The sequence below is a fragment of the Bos indicus x Bos taurus genome, chromosome 1, assembly GCF_003369695.1.
Source record: "Bos indicus x Bos taurus breed Angus x Brahman F1 hybrid chromosome 1, Bos_hybrid_MaternalHap_v2.0, whole genome shotgun sequence".
Classification (NCBI taxonomy): Eukaryota; Metazoa; Chordata; class Mammalia; order Artiodactyla; family Bovidae; genus Bos; species Bos indicus x Bos taurus.
Window position 1 is genome coordinate 18008914 of NC_040076.1, and position 24162 is coordinate 18033075.

A 24162-nucleotide genomic window follows, 5' to 3' on the forward strand; every position below is an offset into this window, starting at 1 on the left:
AGGCGGGAGGAGAAGGGGATGACAGAGGATGAGATGATTGGATGACATCACTGACTCAATAGACATAAGTTTGAGTAAACTCCAGGAGTTGGTGATGGACATGGAAGCCTGACATGCTGCAATCCATGGGGTCACAAAGAATTGGACTGACTGAGGGATTAAACTGAACTGAACTGAAAAACATCCAACTCTCTAAAGACCTGACCCACCAGTCCCTAGAGCACAGAGTGACTCACTCCACCCTGAACTCCCTCAAGGGTTGTTGAAGGTCAACAGTTATTGTAGCATGGGGTTTAATCTCCGTAGATGTAGATGGTAAATGTCTTTCTCACTCAGTCATTGACAATGCTCTTGGTAAGTGCCAATTTGTAGTTCACAGGAGTATGAAGTGTGTAATGGAATCTCTTTGGGGAAATATCCAGAAAACAGTTCAGTTCAGTTCAGTTCAGTCGCTCAGTCGTGTCCGACTCTTTGTGACCCCATGAATCGCAGCACGCCAGGCCTCCCTGTCCATCACCAACTCCCGGAGTTCACTCAGACTCACATCCATCGAGTCAGTGATGCCATCCAGCCATCTCATCCTCTGTCGTCCCCTTCTCCTCCTGCCCCCAATCCCTCCCAGCATCAGAGTCTTTTCCAATGAGTCAACTCTTCGCATGAGGTGGCCAAAGTACTGGAGTTTCAGCTTTAGCATCATTCCTTCCAAAGAAATCCCAGGGCTGATCTCCTTCAGAATGGACTGCTTGGATCTCCTTGCAGTCCAAGGGACTTGCAAGAGTCTTCTCCAACACCACAATTCAAAAGCGTCAATTCTTCCACGCTCAGCTTTCTTCACAGTCCAACTCTCACATCCATACATGACCACAGGAAAAACCATAGCCATGACTAGATGGACCTTTGTTGGCAAAGTAATGTCTCTGCTTTTCAATATGCTATCTAGGTTGGCCATAACTTTCCTTCCAAGGAGTAAGCATCTTTTAATTTCATGGCTGCAGTCACCATATGCTGTGATTTTGGTGCCCAAAAAAATAAAGTCTGACACTGTTTCCCCATCTATTTGCCATGAAGTGATGGAACTGGGTGCCATGATCTTCATTTTCTGAATGTTGAGCTTTAAGCCAACCTTTTCACTCTCCTCTTCCACTTCCATCAAGAGGCTTTTTAGTTCCTCTTCACTTTCTGCCATAAGAGTGGTGTCATCTGCATATCTGAGGTTATTGAGATTTCTCCCAGATGTACTCTGCATATAAGTTAATAAGCAGGGTAACAATATACAGCCTTGATGTACTCCTTTTCCTATTTGGAACCAGTCTGTTGTTCCATGTCCAGTTCCAACTGTTGCTTCCTGACCTGCATACAGATTTCTCAAGAGGCAGATCAGGTGGTCTGGTATTCCCCTCTCTTTCAGAATTTTCCACAGTTTATTGTGATCCACACAGTCAAAGGCTTTGGCATAGTCACTAAAGCAGAAATAGATGTTTTTCTGGAACTCTTTTGCTTTTTCCATGATCCAGTGGATGTTGGCAATATGATCTCTGGTTCCTCTGCCTTTCTAAAACCAGCTTGAACATCTGGAAGTTCACGGTTCACATATTGCTGAAGCCTGGCTTGGAGAATTTTGAGCATTACTTTACTAGCATGTGAGATGAGTGCAATTGTGTGGTAGTTTGAACAATCTTTGGCATTGCCTTTCTTTGGGATCAGAATGAAAACTGACCTTTTCCAGTCCTGTGGCCACTGCTGAGTTTTCCAAATTTGCTGGCATATTGAGTGCAGCACTTTCACAGCATCATCTTTCAGGATTTTAAATAGCTCCACTGGAATTCCATCACCTCCACTAGCTTTGTTTGTAGTGATGCTTTCTAAGGCCCACTTGACTTCACATTCCAGGATGTCTGGCTCTAGGTCAGTGATCACACCATCGTGATTATCTGGGTTGTGAAGATCTTTTGTTTTACAGTTAAGCACCCACAAATGAAGAGGAGAAGGATTCAAAGCCGAGAAATAAATGTAGATCTAATCAGACTGTGAACAGTGCAGCCACTGAAATACATACTATTGTCAAGGTAGAGTGTGCAGAGTAGAAAGAAAAGAGGGTGAGACAGGGCCTTGAGAATTCCACTCTTAAGGGTGTGTAAGATAAGTCTGAAGTGAGGAAGGGAAAGCCAAACCATCCAGAAGGTAATTTTAAAAATATCCATGTTAGAATATGTCAAAGGATAGGAAAGTTTCAAATGTTTCCCTCAATTAAGTGTGGTTCTGATAGTTTCATGAATTTTCCAACAAAAAAAAAAAGGAATCCCAGTGGAATGATGGATTGTGAGTGGTTGAAATGAGCAAAAAATAAGTGTAGGATAAGCAAAAGGTGGCAGGGAATAGAGAATGTTCGTTCAAAATTCTTATCTTCAAAAGAAAAGGGAATTTTGTTCTACCAGTATGTAATTGAAGTTATAGGACTCTGATTCAGAGGCCAGAATTCAAGGAACAAATATTTTTCCAGAACTTCTTGTGGAAATTTGAGTTAAATAAAGAAGACAATTTGTAATGAATATAAAGTGAGCTTCAACATTTTTATACCACTCTTTTTTTTTTTTTGGTATTTCACTTCAGCCCAAATGACTGGTTTGAAAGAAACAAATACATTTGAAATAGTTGTAGTCATTACCATATTAAAGCATATGAAAGTATTCAAATGCAAGTACATATAATAGTTACTGAAAATACTTGTGCACATGACTAGTGTATTTGTTGAGAATTTTGCATTTAATAACTTTACACAGTAGCAATTTTAGTAGTGTTTAAAGCTTTATGTATGCCTTGTTTTTGCCTTAATAATTCATTTTTGGTAGTACATTTTTAAATGCATTTATTTCACAAAGGCTTTTTGGATGGATTTTTATGTTCTTGCTTTGCCATGTAGTCGTTCATCTCAGTAAAAATGACTTCACTTAAAACTGTATAGTATTTAATAGATTTAGAATGTGCTGCATTAGACATGCTATGTAAATTTCAAAAAATATACATGGGGAAATATTTGAGTCATGATGATGAATTTCAGGCTATTTCTTCACATTTCATGCCCTGAGTACTTGTTTGCACAGTGGGAATTTCTCTGTTTGTAAAGATTAATTTCTGAGCACAGAGGCTTTAAGGCAGTATTTTCTTGGACAAATCTACTCCTTTTTAAAAGTGAGAGATTCATCCCCAGGTATGCTTTAGTTCAGCAAGCGTGCATATGCCAATGAATGGCTGAAATCATCAATAACTGCAGAGCAAAACCCTGGAGAAAATGTTAAACATTCACTTGAAGCTATAAAAAACAATAGCAAACAAGGTACAATTGACCAAATTCTTCACTCAAGAAATGGCTTATTTGTAGCTTATTAGGAAGCAAATTATTGAATTCTATGCTATTTCATCATTCAGTTGGCTGCACATTTTACCTTTTCTAAGTATATACAGCTCAGTAGAGAATGTATTTACTTGGGACAAAAGCAAATTATGATTTACCAGATTTTTTTAAAGATTTTTAAAAATATAACTATGTAAAATATATTTTTTCCTTATTTGGGAGAATAGCATTGAAACACGTATAATATCATGTATGAAACGAGTCGCCAGTCCAGGTTTGATGCACGGTACTGGATGCTTGGGGCTGGTGCACTGGGACGACCCAGAGGGAGGGTAGGGGAGGGAGGAGGGAGGAGGGCTCAGGATGGGGAACGCGGGTATACCTGTGGCGGATTCATTTCGATATTTGGCAAAACTAATACAATATTGTAAAGTTTAAAAATAAAATAAAATTTAAAAAAAATTAAAAAAAATATATATTTTTTCCTTATGAAAATATTTTCATTAGGAATATTTAGAAAATATTGCCCAGTAAGAAAGAAAATCAAGTTATTTGTCTCTCATGCTCCTAACTAGAGGTAACCACCAAAACAACTGACTGTATTTTATTGATTATGTGTTCAATTGTTTCAAATTTTTATTTCAACATTTTCCTATATGTGCCTATGTGTGATAGAGATGTGTGTAAAACATCAATATGACTTTCAAGTATATCATAAAGAATGCAAAATTTTATAATTTGATGTTATTTCTAACGTTTTAAAAAATATCTGTTATAGCAAATAAGCTGAAACTAATACAACTGATCTTTGGACAATGAAGTTAGCAGTGCTAACACTCCATTCAGTCAAAACTCTAAGTATAGTTTATGAGCAGTCCTTCATTTCCACAATTCTGAATCCTTGGATTCAACCAACTCTATTACCGTAGTATTTACTATTGAAAATATCCATGTATAAGTAGGCCTGTGTGTTTCAAGCCCATGTTGTTCACGGGCCAACTGTATTGCATTTTATTTCATCTGGGCTTAATAATATCTGTAGGGAATTAGGTACTATCACATTAGAGGAAGGCGAACACCATAGTTGCATTAAAAAAAAAAAAAAGTGTTTTTATCTCCTGTGATTTTCAGGTACACATGTCAGTTTGAGTGAAATAACATTTTCCCTCATATAATGTGAACACTTATCAACCTCTGGGTGAATATCACTTTACTTATTGGTTAAATGATCCTGTACTGTTCTCTGTACGTAGCAGGAGTGAAATTTCTCTCTAGCTGTTTAGTAGTAATGGAATCAAAATATTCCATTCTTCAATTACCAGTCAACCTGTACGAATCTAGTTCTTTGCAACTGAATAGAGTATAACTTCTCCAGATCATTCACAAATATAATTAAAAACAGATTTCATGGAAGGGAGAAGAATGCATTTTTTTTTTTTTTCCTCAAAATGGAAGCATCGAATCTTTCAAGGTTAAGGAAAACAAAGCCAGTTTGTAGAACAAAGTTTTAGTAGGAGTTGCCATTGTGTTGTAATTAAGAACTGTTGTTGTTATTTAGTCAGTAAGTCACGTCTGACTTCACATTAAATCTATTCAACAATCCTGCTTAGCCTTATCACACTCACAAGTTCACCTTCATTGCAAGGCTCTTTGTCCCTCCAGGGTCTCTCTTCCTCAATGTTTATACACAAAGAACATATCCATGCAATATTCTATATATTTATACTAAACAGTTGTTCATTATTTGAAATTTAAATTTAATTTTGCATCTTCTATTTTATCTGGAAATCCTACTGAAACAGGAATCTGAGTTCTTTGACCACAGAGCTGAAGAATGGACTCCATGAACATGCAAACAAATAGGGTAGCTAGAGAATAAGACTTATTAGAGAGGGCTAAAGTACAAAGATCTCAGCACATACACTGAGGTGAGGTAATGTGATGTCATTCAGTCGTGTCCGACTCTTTGAGACCCTATGGACTGTAGTCCACCAGGCTCCTCCTCCATCCATGGGATTTTTCAGGCAAGAATACTGGAGTAGTTTGCCATTTGCTTTTCCAGGGGATTTTCCCTACCCAGGGATCAAACTCAGGTCTCCTGCATTTCAGGCAAGCTTTTTACCCACTGAACCATCAGGGAAGCCCCTGGTGAGACAAGGTAAGATGTGAGAGAGTCCTCAAGAAGGCATGGATTATAGCAGTTTTATATCTTTATCGGTATTACTCTGTACATTTTTTTGTTGGCTCCTATTCTTAAACCACACATATCCAAACAATCAGTTTAAAGGTCAAGATGCTTAACTTAACATCTTTATGACTACTCTTGATTTTTGGATTAAGTCACCACCCTTTTTCACTTCCCCTGGCCATTTTAAAATAGACCAGTTGTATGGGCTTTAGCGAATTTGGAAAACTCAGCAGTGGCCACAGGACTGGAAAAGGTCAGTTTTCACTCCAATCCCAAAGAAAGGCAATGCCAAAGAATGCTCAAACTACCGCACATTTGCACTCATCTCACATGCTAGTAAAGTGATGCTCAAAATTCTCCAAGCCAGGCTTCAACAGAACATGAACGGTGAACTTCCAGATGTTCAAGCTGGTTTCAGACAGGAAGAGGAAGCAGAGATCAAATTGCCAACATCCGCTGGATCATTGAAAACACAAGAGAGTTCCAGAAAAACATATATTTCTGCTTTATTGATTATACCAAAACCTTTGACTGCATGGATCACAATAAACTGTGGAAAATTCTGAAAGAGATGATAACAGACCACCTGACCTGCCTCCTGAGAAACCTGTATGCAGGTCAGGAAGCAACAGTTAGAACTGGACACGGAACAACAGTGGTTCTAAACAGGAAAAGGAGTACGTCAAGGCTGTATATTGTCACCCTGCTTATTTAGCTTATATGCAGAGTTCAAAATAAGGAATGCTGGACTAGATGAAGCACAAGCTGGAATCCAGATTGCCAGGAGATATATCAATAACCTCAGATATGCAGATGGCACCACCCTTATGGCAGAAAGTGAAGAAGAATTAAAGAGCCTCTTAATAAAAGTGAAGGAGGAGAGTGAAAAAATTGGCTTAAAACTCAACATTCAGAAGACTAAGATCATGGCATCTGGTCCCATCACTTCATGGCAAATAGATGGGGAAACAATGAAACAGTGCAGACTATTTTTCTGGGCCCCAAAATCATTGCAGATGATGACTGTAGCCATGAAATTAAAAGACATTTGTTACTTGTAAAAAAGTTATGACTAACTTAGGCAGCTTATTAAAAATAAGAGACATTACTTTTCCAACAAAGATCTGTCTAGCCAAAGTTACAGATTTTCCAGTAGTCTTGTATGGATGTGAGAGTTGGACTATCAAGACATCTGAGTGCTAAAGAACTGACTCTTTTGAACTGTGGTGTTGGAGAAGACTCTCAGATTCCCTTGGATTGCAAAGAGATCCAACTAGTCAATCCTAAAGGAAATCAGTCCTGAATGGTCATTGGAAGGACTGATGTTGAAGCTGAATCTCCAATACTTTGGCCACCTGATGCGAAGAACTGACTCATTGTAAAAGACCCTGATGCTGAGAAAGATTGAAGGCAGGAGGAGAAGGGAATGATAGAGGATAAGATGGTAGGATGGGTCACTGACTTGATGGACATGAGTTTGAGCAAGCTCTGGGAGTTGGTGATGGACAGGGAAGCCTGGTGTGCAGCAATCCATGGTGTCGTAAAGAATCGGACATGACTGAGCTACTGAACTGAACCAATACACTTTTAGGCTAATAGAGCTACGTGTTTACTGAAAACAAGACCTATATTTCAGAGTTCTACACTGACTGCCTAGAAATTTCTACCTCACTACCACTACCTCAGAATAATGTAGCACAAGAGATGGCTTCTCAAAGGCATTTCCATTTAAAATGAAGTCCGAAATATAAATCAGGAATTAAGAAAGAGTAGCTAGAAAAGCAAAATATCTAGACAAGTGGTCTTTAGTTGGAGAAAGTGCACATTTCTGTGACTGAAATGTGCTTTTTGTTGCTATAATATGGATTGTGAGGCAAGAGTGAAATTGGAAAATGGGAAGCAATGACTTGAAATTCACAATATGAAAAGATGTCTTAAAGAAGAAAGAGCGGAAGGATAGGCCAGCTTAGGAAGAGAGGAGAGAGAGATACGGAAATAGGGACCTAGAGGTAAAGAATATATTTCTCAATGTTCATTTGAAAACCATACTTTACAATCATGTATAAGCCTCTCTGTCTGTATTAGTTTTCCTAAGAATTTTAGAAGCAAGATTTTATCTCCTGAGGGAATAAGCAAAGGAAGAATATTCTCTGTTACCAAATGATTTGTGTGTGTGTGTATATATATATATACTTTGCACAGGGACCATATTAAAGCAAATTTATTCATAGATTTTAAATGTGAACCAATACAGGTATTGTGTGTGTTTAGAGAAATGAGATAAATGTGTACATGTGTGTTTTAGATAAATCAATTACTATTGTTTTTCACTGGAATGATTTTGACAAGCAGGCTCTTTATGCCATCTACATTGAATACAAAATATTTTTCAAAGAGGCTTTCAACTTAAAAAGAAGGGCATTATAAGATTTTCTCTTGTAAATATTGATACATTTTTCTTTTCCTAATGTAAGAATAGCAGTTCCTATGTGAGTCAGATTTTTATTTACATAGAAAAGCAGAAGTAAAAATAACAATAGGGCATATGCTTACTCAGTTTGTACATTTGTTTATATTACATTTTTGGTCATATATACATTTTGATCAGGGAAAGACAAAATCATTTTATATTCTAGTATTGTTTGCACTTTGAATTGTCTTAAGCATATTAACATTGGAAGTGCTTAGATCATAAATGTTGACTTCCTCCTTGTGTCAATATTTTATCTAATAAAATAGCTTTTCCTGGCAAAGGAAAGAATCCTGCACTTGTTAAAACAAATCAGCAGTACTTTTTGAGCTTCTTTTTGTGGCAGAACGTTCTACATGGTGAAAAAATGTGATTCAACATGAAAAAAACTACATTGTTAATGACAAACTCCATTAAACATTTCAATTCTTAGCAGTAGAATTTTATGAAATTGGCACTTCATAAAATGAATCTTTTTAGATATGATAAGAAAAAGCATGATAAATTAGGTGGAAAGTGTGAATCTTAAGAGTGAAAATTATTGATTCATTTTTACATATGTATATATATATGTATGTATTCTTTTAATATTCTTTTCCATTATATTTTATCATAAGATATTTAATATAGTTATCTGTTTTGCAGTAGGATCTTGTTGTTTATCTGTTCTATATATAAGAGCTTACATTGGCCAACCCCAACCTCCCAGCTTTATTATTTAGTGAAATAATACAGAACATGACATAAATGGGTTACAAAATGACCTTCTTTGTGCCCTCCCTGAATATTTCTCATCTTGATTTACAGGGGAATCTGGACTCCTCCACATTTTACAGTAAAGAAAGTTCATGCTTGAGCTCTGAACACAGCTCCTTTCAGGTCTTCAATGGCCTGTGCAATGCATGCGCAGTTCCCTCTCGTAAAGAAAAGAAAAAGCTCTGTAGGAAAAGTGTGTGGTGAGTGAGTGCTGTATGAACAAAGGATGGAAATAGTTTCCCCATATCTTCCCCTCTTGAAAAGTAGAAAACAATGGCAATGGCAACTCTCTCAAGAAAAAAGAAAAAGCAGTTTGCTGTACACAGCTGTAACTTCAGAGGCCCTAGAAGGTTCTGATCCCCTAAAACATTGGGCAGGGTATACCAGGAGTTTTGTCATTATCCCATTCTACGTTTATCCTTTGCGTATATACTGCTTTCTTCTTTCAAGAATGTGGAAGAATTAAGTCAGTGGCCACTAACAATATTTGTTAATCAAGGGATAAAACTTTCATTTTGGCACATTGAAAATGTATGTTTCAAGCTATTTGATTAATCTGAAGAATAATTTTATTTAAAAAAAAAATACCCAGTACTTGCATGGAGTTTTGGGTGGCAGACATTGTTCTCTCTTCATTCATTGAGCGTGTACTCATTCAAACCCAGGAGACAGTGATTCAGGTGGTGGCGGTGGTTTAGTCACTAAGCCATGTCCGACTCTTGCGACCCCATGGACTCTAGCCTGCCAGGCTCCTCTGTCCATGGAATTCTCCAGGAAAGGATACTGGAGTGGGTTGCCATTTCCTTCTCCAGGGGATCTTCCCAACCCAGGGATGGAATCTGGGTCTCCTGCTTTGCAAGCAGATTCTTTACTATCTGAACTATGAGGGGAGTGTTTTAGAGGTCTATTCAAAGGCACATTGAGTGTTTTGGGGAAATGGCACAATGTCTATTGATAGTCCTTGATTCTAGTCATTTTCTGAGTAGGATAGCCTCTGCACACCTGATATTCCTGAATTTGAATGTGTCCAGTTATGGGAGCTTGAATGGACATACAGATTTTGAAGTTTTGGGGGGTTACAAAATCCCAGGTGGTATGGCCTATGAAATATGAACCAGAATAGTGAGCAATGATGGAGATGTTACTGAGAAATGTTGGTTCTTTTCTAAAGATGGTTCCTATTTTCCTAAGTACAGCTTAGAGTCTCTCTCCCTTATAGGCATATAAAATTGTTCATAGATTTAAAGAAAAATACAACTAAGATTTCTATTCACTTTTATACTAAACAAACTGCATTCCTCTAAGCAGTTTTCAGTCAAAAAGCATGCATTCCATTCTGTAGTACTACATTTCTACTCTTCTGCCTGCAGCTAACATTAGCGATGCTCTTTCTAAACTGGATGCAGAGCTCAGTTATCAGAATCCCCAGATGTACCAAGCCGATGAAAAATGATGAGAATGTGGGAGAATGTGGCAAGTGCTGGCTCCTTCTCTGGCTGGCTAGTTATTCTGGCTTTTAAATTCCTGAGAATGCCAAACTTATTCCACCCTATTCATCTAACTTTTCTCTACAATCTTCATCCATAAGAATGTCCATAGTTTAGGTATTTGTTCATATCTTTGCTTTCTAAGATTCGTTTTGTTTTTAATAATCATAAAACAGTCCATCCTTGGCTTATAAGAGCCAATGAGTACATCAAGGGCAGGATTTAAAAATAGCTAAACAATGTATTACCTCCCATGTAAGTATGTTGATGCTAAGGTATTTATATAGCACTGATGAAAGTGAAGTCTTCACAATCTGGACTGAAATATGTGTGTTCAGAATAATGCATCAGTAAAAATTATCTGTCTGTTGCTTCTATTTTGCCAAACATAATTAAGTACATATGGAACCAAACACAAGTAAGGTACAGTACTCATGTATGATGACTTCCCTTTCTGTAATTTCTTCCCACAAATGTACTTTGGGTGATGTCCCCTTCTAAAATCAAAATAAGAGTTTATTAATGGTTATTTAACTACACTGAACAGAAAAATGGATACAATTTTTTTTCTGTCTAATATATATTTATTTTGGTTCCTAGCTACTACAAAATTTCATAGCTTGCACCCTTCTCATGATTTTTGCAACCATTTCCTAATCTTGTTGGATCACTGTGTGGCAATCCCTCTAATACCAGCCCCCTACACTCCTGATACATCACACAAGCCTTCTTATAAGTCTTCTCTTGCCTTGAAACAAGAAATATATTTAATTGTTTCTTATTAAACAGAGTCATATTCTTATTAAACCCTTTTATTCAATAGAGTCATAATTTATTTCAGAAAAAAATAGTTTATATAATTGAAAATTAAGCATAAGTAAAAATGTTTAAAACATTGATATTTCATTAACACAAATAATTATTGGTGGGGTATTACATATAATTTTATTTTTAATGATTTTTCTTTTTAAGTTGAGAAAAGTTTAAAAGGAAAAAAACTGCTGCTATGGAAAACGAACCATGGTCGAAATGATGTTATCAATGAGAAAATTGTTTTACCATCAACTAATGAAAATAGTTGACCAAGGAGATCAAACCAGTCAATCTTAAAGGAGATCAACCCTGAATATTCACTGGAAGGACAGACAATGAAGCTGAAGCTCCAATATTTTGGTCATTTGATGCAAACAGATGGCTCATTGGAATAGTCCCGGATGCTGGGAAGGAACAAAGGTAGAAGGAGATGAGGATGTCAGAGGATGAGATGGCTGGATGGCATCACCGATCCAATGTACATGAACTTGGGCAAACTCTGGGAGATGCTGAGGGACAGGGAGGCCCGGCATGCTACAGTCCATGGTTTCGCAAAGAGTCAGACATGACTGGGTGATTTAACAACAACAAATGAAAGTAACTACAGATAAACTTGGGAAAATATTTTCCATTTTAAAAGAGTCCCAGGAATTTCCAAACTCAATGAAAACATCCTAAGGACAAAGTTGTCATAAATGAGTACTCAGTTCAGTTCAGTTCAGTCGCTCAGTCGTGTCCGACTCTTTGGGACCACATGAATTGCAGCACGCCAGGCCTCCCTGTCCAACACTATCTCCAGGAGTTCACTCAAACTCACGTCGATCGAGAGTCAGTGATGCCATCCATCCACATCATCCTCTGTCATCCCCTTCTCCTCCTGCTCCCAATCACTCCCAGCATCAGAGTCTTTTCCAATGAGTCAACTCTTCGCATGAGGTGGCCAAAGCACTGGAGTTTCAGCTTTAGCATCATTCCTTCCAAAGAAATCCCAGGGCTGATCTCCTTCAGAATGGACTGCTTGGATCTCCTTGCAGTCCAAGGGACTCTCAAGAGTCTTCTCCAACACCACAGTTCAAAAGCATCAATTCTTTGGTGCTCAGCCTTCTTCACAGTCCAACTCTCACATCCATACATGACTACTGGAAAAACCATAGCCTTGACTAGACTAATGTTGGTTTATTTTTATTCATCCTTCTATTTGAAAGTTTACTTTATAGATTATTTTCTCTGAATATTTACTTGATAGAATGTAAAATATCAATGGTGTATAATGGACACACTCATGAAAAACACTACATTTGAACACCTATGAAATTTCAAAAGAAAAACATCCCATGGATAGTAGAGCCTGACAGGCTACTGGAACACAATAATTATAGTGATAATTTTTATAAATATTATATAAGACCAAATTTTTACTGTCATGATTCACTGATCAGATCAGATCAGATCAGTCGCTCAGTCATGTCCGACTCTTTGCAACCCCATGAATCGCAGCATGCCAGGCCTCCCTGTCCATCACCAACTCCCGGAGTTCACTCAGACTCACCTCCATCGAGTCAGTGATGCCATCCAGCCATCTCATCCTCTGTTGTCCCCTTCTCCTCTTGCCCCCAATCCTTCCCAGCATCAGAGTCTTTTCCAATGAGTCAACTCTTCACATGAGGTGGCAAAAGTACTGGAGTTTCAGCTTTAGCATCATTCCTTCCAAAGAAATCCCAGGGCTGATCTCCTTCAGAATGGATTGGTTGGATCTCCTTTCAGTCCAAGGGACTCTCAAGAGTCTTCTCCAACACCACAGTTCAAAAGCATCAATTCTTTGGCACTCAGCCTTCTTCACAGTCCAACTCTCACATCCATACATGACCACAGGAAAAACCATAGCCTTGACTAGATGAACCTTTGTTGGCAAAGTAATGTCTCTGCTTTTGAATATGCTATCTAGGTTGGTCATAACTTTCCTTCCAAGCAGTAAGTGTCTTTTAATTTCATGGCTGCAATCACCATCTGTAGTGATTTTGGAGCCCAGAAAAATAAAGTCTGACACTGTTTCCACTGTTTCCCCATCTATTTGCCATGAAGTGATGGGACCGGATGCCACGATCTTCATTTTCTGAATGTTGAGCTTTAAGCCAACTTTTTCACTCTCCTCTTTCACTTTCATCAAGAGGCTTTTTAGTTCCTCTTCACTTTCTGCCATAAGGGTGGTGTCATCTGCATATCTGAGGTGATTGATATTTCTCCCGGCAATCTTGATTCCAGCTTGTGTTTCTTCCAGTCCAGCATTTCTCATGATGTCCTCTACATATAAGTTAAATAAACAGGGTGACAATATACAGCCTTGACGAACTCTTTTCCTATTTGGAACCAGTCTGTTGTTTCATGTCCAGTTCTAACTGTTGCTTCCTGACCTGCATACAAATTCCTCAAGAGACAGATCAGGTGGTCTGGTATTCCCATCTCTTTCAGAATTTTCCACAGATTAACTCATATTCATCTCTATATTCCATAGTTTTTGCTCCAATGTATTAATATATGTTAAAATGTCAATTAACTGATAACTAGATGAGTGTTTTTAATATCCTTCTTTGAATTTTTTGTTCTTGTAATGATACCAATATAGTCAAAACAGTTCAATTAATTAGCATTTAATCACCAGTTATTTAATTCACTTGTAATGCTTTCAAAAACAAACAAAAAAATCACTAAAAAAGAGCATTACAAACTATTACAAATATATAGGTTTAAATTAGGCTTCCCTGGTGGCTTACTATTTCTTATCATTACAAAGAACAAAATTTGAATATTGTAAAACACGTGAACAAACAAATTGGGTGAAAGAAAAACAAAGCCTCTAATAGAGCGGGAAGAGAAAAGAAAAAAACAAATACATAAATTCAGAGTAATCAATTCCAGTAAATTCAAAGTAATTGCTTGTAAAGCTTTGCTTCACTGGCTAATGTTGTTGTTCATTGACTACTGTTGCTAAGTTGTGCTGGATTCTTTACAACCCTGTGGATTGCAGCTCTCCAGGCTTCCCTGTCCGTCACTAACTCCAGTTGTTTGCTCCAATTCCTGTTCACTAAGTTGGTGATGCTATCTAGCCATCTCATCCTCTGCCTCCTCCTTCTCCTTTTGTCTTTAATTTTTCCAAGCACCTGGGTCTTTTCCAATGAGTCAGCTCTTCACATCAAGTGGCCAAAGTATTGGAGCTTCAGCCTCAGCATCAGTCCTTCCAGTGAATATTCTGGGTTGATTTCCTTTAGGATTGACTGGTTTCACTGGCTATAATCTCTGCATATGCTTTCATCTGATTTAAAAAAAAAAAGTTGAAAGTGAAACTAGCCAATGATGAAGTAGGATTTAAAAAGAAAAAAAAAAAAAACAAAACTGTAAATTCCTGTGGTAGTAATACAAACCTTGATAAGTCAAGAAACATTCATCTAGAACAGAGCTCCTCCACTTTAGTACTACTGACAATTTTGGTCAATGATCTGTTATGGAGGCTGCCCTGTGAATATCAGAATGAACGTATGGTGATATACTTGACATCTACCTTCTAGATGTCAGTATATAGAAGAAATTGCCTTATTCACCAATTCCTATGAGAGCCCAAACTGTTTCCAGATATTGCCAAATGTCCTCTAGGGGAAAATCTTACCCTTTGAGAATCACTAAGGTAGACAATTCTATAGTCAAAGCTATGTTTTTTTCCAGTAGTCTTGTATGAATGTGAGAGTGGTACCATAAAGAAGACTGATCATTTAAGAATGATGCTTTTGAACTGTGATATTGAAGGAGACTCTTCAGAGTTCCTTGGACTGCAAGGAGATCAAACCAGTCAATCCTAAAGCAAATCAATCCTGAATATTCATTAAAAGGACTGATGCTAAGACTGAAGCTCCACTACTTTGGCCACCTGATGCAAAGAGTTGACTCATTGGAAAAGACCCTGATGCTGGGAAAGATTGAAGGCAGGAGGAAAAGGGGACAACAGAGGATGAGATGGTTGGATAGCATCACTGACTCGATGGACATGAGTTGAGCAAGCTCTGGGAGATAGTGAAGGACAGAGAAGGCTGATGTGCTGCAGTCCATGGGGTTGCAAAGAGTTGGACACTAGTGATTGACTGAACAACAAGGAAGGCAATAGAGCTCTGCCATGCTACACAAGGACCTTAGAATGAAAAGTAAAAGAAAATGAACATGTTAGTCACTCAGTCATGTTCAACTCTTTGTTACCCCATAGACTGTAGCTTCTGTCCATGGAATTCTCCAGACAAGAATACTAGAGTGGATGGCCATTCCCTTTTCCAGGGGATCTTCCTGACCCTGGGACCGAGCATGAAGATTCTGCATTGCGGGCAGATTCATTACTGTCTGAGCCACTAGGGAAGCTCTTAGTATGAAATGCATGACATAATTCTGTTAAGTCAGAGATTACTTACATATTTATGCAATTATTTGCAGTTTACTGAAAGTGAAAGCAAGAATGTCTTATTTCCTGGCACTGTGTTAAAAAAGCTTGTAAAGTTTTAAAGGAATTATTGATTTTTAAATCTTGCTTTCCTGAGTTTACATATTTGAGAGCTATGGCAAGTAACAGAGTGATACACTTAGTAAAAACTAATGTGTTGGAAATTTGAGGCAAGATTGTGTTTCATTCAGGGTGAGAGTTAGTGATTATCATTGTCAATTATTCTAACATAACTTGAAATACCTCTGTAAGGAAATAATAAATTATTTACTACTTCTCAAAAAATAAATTAAGAATCAAAGAAAAGTGGTATCTATTTCAATAAAACTCTTTGACTGTATTTACTGAATTTATTTTCTATCGTAATATGTAATTTTCCTCAGCTTCATATTGTATGCCCAGAACTCTCCAAGGAGCTATATTTCTTCTCTTTTTCTGTTTCATGTCATTCTTCCCTAGCGGATAAGGTATGACTTTCTTGATGGGTGGGCAGAAAGTGAGCCTGGGGAGATAGATCTGCTCTTTCTCTCTACAAATGCCTACCAACAAGCATGGACTTTGTTCCTAACAACATAAAACCTACAAGAGTTGTGGGATAGGCCTGTGATTATCCAGCTGTTTAAATGACTGACTGGATGTGTACCTAGTTCAGAGATAACATATTTGTAAGCAGAAATACCTATCTAGGAAAAAAAATGCCAAGTTTTAGCTGGCCTCCATGTCTATCGATTGGTTTTGAACAGAAAACAGAGTGTTCTGTATTGAATTTTAAATGATCATGATAAAATCTCTGGTGGAGACCTGGAGTTGCTTCATAACATCTTCTAGCTGTGGAGTGCTGCATAATTAGGCATGAGGCATGGTTCAGTCAGGTAATGGAAGATAGAAAACTAATGTGCCTTATATGTAAAAAATAAAGTTAAAAATGTTCCTTCAGTCTCTTAGAATGTAAACCATGCATTGACCAAGACCATGGTGTTTGAGAAAACTACAGGGAAAATTCAGAATATTGATGTGTGTTGGCTGCTTTTGGCTACTGTGAGAAAAACCCTACAAGAGAGGTAATTTTGATGTAGAGACAGATTGGAACACAAGAGCTTTGATAAGTAAAACGTTCTAAACTGCCTGAGCACTGCATTTCTGGAGACTACATAGTAAGGCCAAAGAAGTTATGGACCTCAAAACTGTGGTCTTAGCAGGATATGAGACTCAAGCTTTATAAAACTCTGGAACCTGGAGAAAGGGATTGGATTAAGGTGCTGTCCTTTAACCAAAGTCCATGGCCTTAGGTAGCTTTAGCAGCAATAGGGACATGGGAGGCAAGGTGACCAATGATTCCATCTTGCCCAGGACAGAAGGAGCCCTGAGATGCAATTTTTCCATTTAAAAATCAAGTCAGCTTTGGCCAATGAGAGGGAACTAAAAATCCTTGGATAGATCTCAAACAACCATAATTATATATTAGTCTTCAAGCTTAAAAAGTAAGTCTAAACTAGATGATTTATAGTGACCTGATGTGGCAAAAGTAAACATGCTCTTGGCAAGCCAGTTCTGAGTTGCTTTCCTGGGAGTTGTCCTTGGAGAATCAACTTCCCCAGATTCTACTGTTGCAGGGAGGAAGCCAACTCTGACTCCATGTTGAAACTGTTTTCTTTGACTTGCTTTTCATTTCTTTTGTTATTATAATCATGCGGAATGGTTTGCCTCAGAGAATCCTGCCCCTTGCCTGGCTGTCAAACTAGAGTGCCTTTGTTTGCGCCTGTGTCCACCTGTCGATGGCAGGAAGGAAGAAATTAACACATCCCCTTCCTGAGGCTTGCCATTCTAGGAGATGTTTGCAAAATTAATGGCCTTTTTACTTTGCTTCCTCACCTCCCTTCATCTCTGATCTATAAAAGAACCTGGTATCCAGACTCCGATTAGATGGTTATTTTGGGGCGCTAGCCTGCATCTTCATGGTCTGCTGCCTCTCCAATTAAAGTCTCTTCCTTCCCTCAACACCTCATCTCTCGGATTCATTGACCTGCTGTGTGGTGAGCAGAGCAAGCGTGGACTTGGCAACACTATATCTAGTTTAATGTCAGGAGCCACATGTGATTGCTGAGCACTTGAAATGTTAAAATGTGGGGATTACAAATTGAAACATATTTTAAATGTAAAAGATACAATATCTCAACTATAGTATTAAAAAATAATGTAAAATACCTCATTCATATATTTATATTGATTACTTGCTGAAATATTTTTGATATATTAGGTTAAATAAATTATAAGAAATTAATGTTACCTGATTCTTTTTATGCTTTAATGTGGTTACTATGCTATGCTAAGTCACTTCAATCGTGTCTGACTCTATGCGACCCCATAGATGGCAGCACACCAGGCTCCCCCATCCCTGGGATTCTCCAGGCAAGAACACTGGAGTGGGTTGCCATTTCCTTCTCCAATGCATGAAAGTGAAAAGTGAAAGTGAAGTCGCTCAGTCATGTCCGACTCTTAGCGACCCCATGGATTGCAGCCTACCAGGCTCCTCCGTCCATGGGATTTTCCAGGCAAGAGTACTGGAGTGGGGTGCCATTGCCTTCTCCGAATGTGGTTACTAGGCAACTTAAAATTCTAGATGTGGCATAAATTATATTTCTATTGGATAACATTGTGCTAGACCTCCTAATGATTTTTTTTAGCTCATAATCTCCTGTTAAATTCTAAAATTTCTTTGCTAGTAATTGATAGCCTTACACACACTATCTTAGAAAGGAGTAATACTCTTCTCATTTCAAATCTGAAAACTATTTTTTAAGCTTCTTCAAAAAATATCACTTGAAAAGAAACTCATTTCCAATTTAAAAAAAAATCACCCAAGATATTATGACAGTCATATCTCATTGCCTAAGACAGAAATACAATGCATACATAGATGTAGTTAAACCACACAGATGTTCAATACATATGTGAGTTTTGAAGCCTCCTGATGGGCTAAATAAATTACATAAATTAGTACTGTTAATTACTCTCCAAAGGGCAATGTCAAAATGATAGATGGATAGTTCTGATTATTGAATGTTCTCTGTCAAGCATAGAAGAATGAATTTGATCAATATAACCAGAGTGATTTTTTTGAGGTACACAGTGCTTTGATCAATATTTTCCTCTGGGCTTTTGCTTCTTTCTTAGTTTCCCTCTTATGATAATCATTAAAATAAAAGCTCACCATAATCTACTAATTGTTAAGCTATATTTTGGAATAAACTTCATAAAAAAAGAAATGAAATGATAATATCACTAATTAGCATCATACTTATTCTATTATCATTATCCATAGCCTTTTATTTTTATCCATTCAATTCTTCTTTGTCTTTTAAGCATAGGAAATCACAAACGTTAGAACATAACAAACATGCCTTAACTCTTGCTTGTCATATATTTGTCAGGAAAGCTTTTCAATCACTTTTTCCTGAATACAATGCTTATCATTTTATAGACAACAATTCATGATCTGTTGACAATTTATGAACCTTTGAAAAAAATATGATACTAATGGGTTAATGTATAACAAATGAGAAAAGGAGTTATCAGCTGGCTGGAAAAGGATGAGTGTCCTAAGTGATAGCAGAGGAAGAAAGAATTGACATCTTTTCCATATGACCGTTGTGTAAACCCAGTTCTCCTAGGCTAAGAAAGTATCGCCCACAAGATAAAACCAACATGCAACATACTGAAGAGGTAGCAATTCAGTCCAGAAGCTAGAATGGCAAGTATGAGTGATCTTGCTAGATGAAAAATCAGTTCCAAAGAAATTTACCCATTAGAGGAACAGCAAGAGAGATGCAACATTCCATGAGATCTTCTTGACTGGTAAGTAGGTTACAGAATTTTCTTTGCGTCAAATCCCTGAAGTTTTATATCTGTGAATAAGGGATGGTGTGTATATTGTACTAGATGGTGGAACAAACTTGAGTAAAATAGACAGCCATTTACTAAGACGTGGGGCTTTCCTGGTGGCTAAAGTGGTCAAGAAATATCCCTGCACTGCAGGAGATCCGGGTTTGATCCTGGCTTGGGAAGATCCCCTGGAGAAGGACATGGCCACCCATTCTAGTATCCTTGCCTGGAGAATCCCCGTGGACAGAGGAGCCTGGGGGACTGAGGACCATGAAGTCACAAAGAGTCAGACACAATTGAGTGACTAAGTGCAGTTTTACTAAGACATACAAAAGGAAAAAGTCCCTCTTGTTTTTCTTATTTACCGTCCACATTAACCACTGCCAAGTCTCTTCAGTCGTGTCCGACTCTGTGTGACCCCATAGACGGCAACCCACCATGCTCCCCCATCCCTGGGATTCTCCAGGCAAGAACAATGGAGTGGGTTGCCATTTCTTTCTCCAGTGCATGAAAGAGAAAAGTGAAAGTGAAGTCGCTCAGTTGTGCCCAACTCTTAGCGACCCCATGGACTGCAGCCCACCAGGCTCCTCTGTCCATGGGATTTTCCAGGCAAGAGTACTGGAGTGGGGTGCCATTGCCTGCTCCAACACTACCCACAGAATACTTTATTTCTACTTCTGTTGAGTTTATTTTTTCCCTCATACTATTTGACTATAGCTGGGTTCCTACAATTGGATTTAGTTCTCATCCTATCTATGTGAGGGTGACATCAAATCCCATGGGTTAAGGGCAAAACAAAACTACCCACCCCACAACACTCATAGGAACATATTTCAGATGCCAATCTTGTGATTGCAACTGCACATGTGCTTCTGACTACCAATATAAGTTAAGTGTTCCCAAGACCTCCACAGTTCAGTTCAGTCACTCAATCACATCCGACTCTTTGAAAACCCATGGACTATAGCATGCCAGGATTCCCTGTCCATCACCAACTCACGGAGCTTGCTCAAACTCATGTCCATTGAGCCAGTGATGCCATCCAATCATCTCATCCTCTCTTGTCCCCTTCTTCTCCTGCCTTCAGTCTTTCCCTTTGGGTTCAATTAATTTGCTAAAGCCTGTCACAGAACTCAAGAAGAATTTATGTGCTAGATGACCAGTTATTATAAAAGGATATAACTCAAGGAGAGTTGGATGGAAAAGATGTATAAGGTATGTAGGCAGAGGCTCAGACTCCAGGCACATTGCCTTCACACCTCCAGGAGTTTATTCACCTAGAAACTCTCTGACCCACCCTTTCTTTCAGGAATTTTTATGGAGGCTTTATTATGTATGTATGTTCAGTGAAGTTACTTGCTTTTAGGGATTAAGTCAATCTCCAGCCCCTCTCTCCTCCCTGGAGGTCAGACATTGGGGCCTAGGATGAAAGTCCTAATCACCTTTGTGGTTCCCCTAGCAAAAAATCCCCAACCTTAGAGAATTTCCAAGCCACCTCATTAATATAAACTCAGGTGTGGATGAAAAGAGCTTGCTGTGAATAACAAAAGATATCTTTGTTTCCCTTATCACTTAGGAAATTTCAAAGGTCTTGGGAGCTCTGTGGCAAGAACAAGGACCAGGACCAAATATGGTCCCTGGTGATCAGAGGTAAAGAATCTGCCTTCAGTGCAGGAGACATGGCTTCAATCCCTCGGTTGGGAAGATCCCCTGAGGAAGGAAATGACAATCCATTTGAGTATTCTTGTCTGGAAAATTCCATGGACAGAGGAGCATGGCGGGATACAGTTCATGGGGTTGCAAAGAATCAGATACTACTGAGCAATTAACACTTTCACTTTTAAGATCAAATATACAGTATATATCATTGTCTTTCACAAAGATACAAGGATAAAGAATGCAGGAAAATAAGAGAGGCAGAAAACAGGAGGAGGGCTGGACACAGAGAGAAATTAAGTTGCTTTAATTGTGTCCAACTCTTAGCGACCCTATGGATGGTAGCCCGCCAGGCTTCTCTGTCCATGGGATTCTTCAAGCAAGAATAACTGGAATGGGTTGCCATGACCTCCTCCAGGGGATCTTCCCAACCCAGGGATCGAAACTCCATCTGTTATGTGTCCTGATTTTCCTGACCAGGCATCAAATCGAATATAGCTTATTTCTCCGGCACTGTCAGGCGAGTTCTTAAACAACTAGCACCAGCTGGGAAGCTCAAAGTAGAGCTAACAATCTCATTATCTTACATGAGTAAGTGCACAGGAGAAAAAGAATGCACAAGGATACTTTAAAAAGTACAAGAATATTTCCTCTAGTGTTACTGTAGTTTTCACATAATTCTTTTAAAAAATGCATTAATTTATTTACTCAAGTTATACTTATTGACCATCTATCATTGACCCTCTTCTCCCCACCACACATCTGAATGTTCCAGGGAATAAGATAATTCTGAGATCGTTCTTGCCCTTTAGGTACCTATACTTTTATTGGCTTACATTCAAGAAACTAGCATTTATGTTCAGTTGTTAATTACTCATTTTCATTTGTTTGGCTTAACATCATGAAGCACTTGCTTGCTTGTGGTCATTTTAAAATACACAGAGTTACACAAACTTGAGCCATGTCTCATGATACTGATGTGACAGTCTGTACACATCTCTGACTTGGTACTTGATGATTCTCATCCAGCCTGCTGGTTCCAAGTTAGCACTAATTCTATTTAGGTTATCTTCCTGGAAATTCTAAAGTTTTGTTTAACTTGACAATGAGCTAAACACACAAACGCATCGTTATTTATTTTTTGAGTTAAATCCTTCCTTCTTTGAAATCTTTTACAGATTATTCCATTTGTGCTCAGTCACTCAGTTGTGTCCGACTGTTTGGGACTCCATGGACTCCACCAGGCTCTTCTGTCCATGGAATTTTTCAGGAAAGAATACTGGAGCAGGTTGCCATTTCCTACTCCAGGGGATCTTCCTTACCCAAGGACTGAACCTGTGTCACTTGCATCTCCTGCATTGGCAAGTGGGTTTTTTTGTTTTTAATAACTGTGCCTCCTGGGAAGCCCCCATATTACACTTGATCTTAACTATAAGCCCTAGAAGGCCAATTTCATTTAGTTAGTTGATAAGATTGATGTAGGTGTTTAATGATAAGAGGAATAGCATAAATGATTTAAGTTAATAAACATGTAATCTATTGATTAACAGTTTATTTAGATGATTACATACACATTTCTAGGCTTCCCTGGTGGCTCAGCAGTAAAGAATTTGTGTGCAGTGCACAAGATGGGGAAGAAACAGTTTCTATCCCTGGATTGGGAAAATCCCTTGGAGAAGGAAATGGCAACCCCCTCCAGTATTCTTGCCTGGGAAATCCTATGGACAGAGGAGCCTAGTGGGCTACAGTCCCTAGGGTGGCAAAGACTGAGCATGCAGCACACAAATATGTTTCTAATTTAGAGGAGTTTTTCACAAAAAGTGTTAGATTTAAAGATCAGTATCACTATAAAAATGTTTTGTTTTAATTTCCTCCTGAAATCTTATGACTGTTAATATAATATTATATTGAGCTTTGAATACTGCAGCAGCATTCTGCTTAAACTCACCCTTCTCTCTCTCTCACATATATATACTCTCATACACACACGCACACACACACACACACACACACACACACCCTCCCTCAGCCTTCACAAAATTCTACTCCATTTCCTGAGTACTGTAAAGCTAAATGATTTCCTGAGTACTGAAAAGCTAAATGATTTATGAATTCACTTTTTGAGAAGCCTATTTTTTCCTTTGGGTACCTACTATGATAGAAAACACTTTTGAGATAATTTTTTGTTGTTGTTTTGGAATTAAAGTTTAAGATTGCTGACATAATATGAGAGATTTTAAAGTAATTTTTAGAAATATTAAGTTCAAACTCTCTGTGTGTGAAATTACACTGTGAATGAATCCGTTTGACTACTTGAAAGAATATTTCCACTAAATATTACATGCTTCTGTAGAGAACTAGAAACATTCTTTTGCCCTATTTGATCCTTGAGAGTATATTCTCTATGGCCCAATTGATTTCTCGGATTCTCTCTTTTTTAGAAGAGTATGTCAGCTCTCAAGTGTCCACTCATTCTTTTTATCTGGTGTGGTCTCTTTAAAACCCGCAAGCATGTTTGGGTTATCAGATCTCCTTTAAAATGCTGCCATTCATCTGTTCAATTTAATGCTTGCTCAGGAGGAGTTGCAGTATTGACTAAAGTCTATGCCACAATGCAGCCTGGAAAATGAGAAAAGAAAGAAAGGCAGGCCCAGGCTAAGTATACCATTAACTCTGCCTAAGACTCCGACACATCAATAGCACATTAGGCCTAATCATGTTTTATACAGTTAGTCAACCACAGAAAAGAATAATCAGAGATATTTATTCAGAGAGAAACACATTCAGTCTTTCAAACACTTGCTATTCTTTACACCCTTGAAAATGATGTGTCCTGATTAGTTTTCATCTGGAAGAGGCATTTTTCTCTCTTAAAAATTAAAACATGCCCTACTTGAAAGAATAGAAATACAAGAAAAAAGATGTCGCTTTTGCCTTGTACAATGCTTTAAAAATTCTTATTAAATAGAAATAAATAGACTAAGGACATTCTTTCTGGCAGATAATATTGTTGTGATATATATTGATTGAAGAGGAATGAAAATGTGGCCCCTTTTCAACATTCTATGGAACAGACCTACT